This window comes from Temnothorax curvispinosus, unplaced genomic scaffold (assembly GCF_003070985.1).
Source record: "Temnothorax curvispinosus isolate PA1 unplaced genomic scaffold, ASM307098v1 QBEX01011856.1, whole genome shotgun sequence".
Taxonomy (NCBI): Eukaryota; Metazoa; Arthropoda; class Insecta; order Hymenoptera; family Formicidae; genus Temnothorax; species Temnothorax curvispinosus.
Window position 1 is genome coordinate 12024 of NW_020221636.1, and position 905 is coordinate 12928.

Sequence of the window (905 nt, forward strand, 5' to 3'; positions counted from 1 at the left end):
AATAACACAATTTGAACGTATTTATTAAATGTGTTAAAATTTACAGGAAAAAAGTGTTGATTTTATTTTATTATAATCTTAACTTCAACATAAGTTATGTTAATTGTACACATAATTAGCCTCAAATTACGATCAGAATTACATTTCCTTTCTGTTAAAATTCCTTGAAATATTTTAACATAGTATCTGTTGTGCTTTCGGGTGCAAGGAATATCTCGTGTAATGTATGAAAAGACTTTATTGCTCGTCACGTGTACAATCGTGCGGGTGTCTCAGAGAGGTGTGTGAGTGTCTGTGTTGCTATCGCTGTTACCGACTCGCCGAACTCGCAGCGCCTCTACGACTTCTCTAATGAAGCATCGCGCAACAGTATCGGTGTTACCATTTAACATATCCATATTACGTTAAATTAACACAAAAATTTGAGTGGACCGTTTGAGACGTGTGATTTATGTTATATTTAACACAAATTTTCCAACAGTGTATTCTTAAATAAAATAAGCATTTCTCAAATGGTTGCAGCGAACTATTAGGCTGTACTTTTGAATGGACCACCCCTCTGATTGGGATGGGGTTTTGCAAGTGATTTTGTAAAGCTGCGTTTTGGATATTCATTGTATCTCAAAATTTTCGTCTCTCTTGACATTAAAATATACATTTGCACCGTAATAAAAGATGTACCAATGCATTACACACATAGAAAAATGTAAACACTAAGACTTAAGAAAAGTAAATCAATTGACCAATTAGAGCCGAGAGTTTTAAATCGTAGTCTTATCTCTTATACAATTTTCGATTAATTGGCCGAATTATATAAATAGATGTCTTGTGTGTGTGTGTGCGTGTGTGTGTGTGTGCGCGTGTGCGTGTGCGTGTGCGTGTGCGTGTGCGTGTGCGTGTGCGTG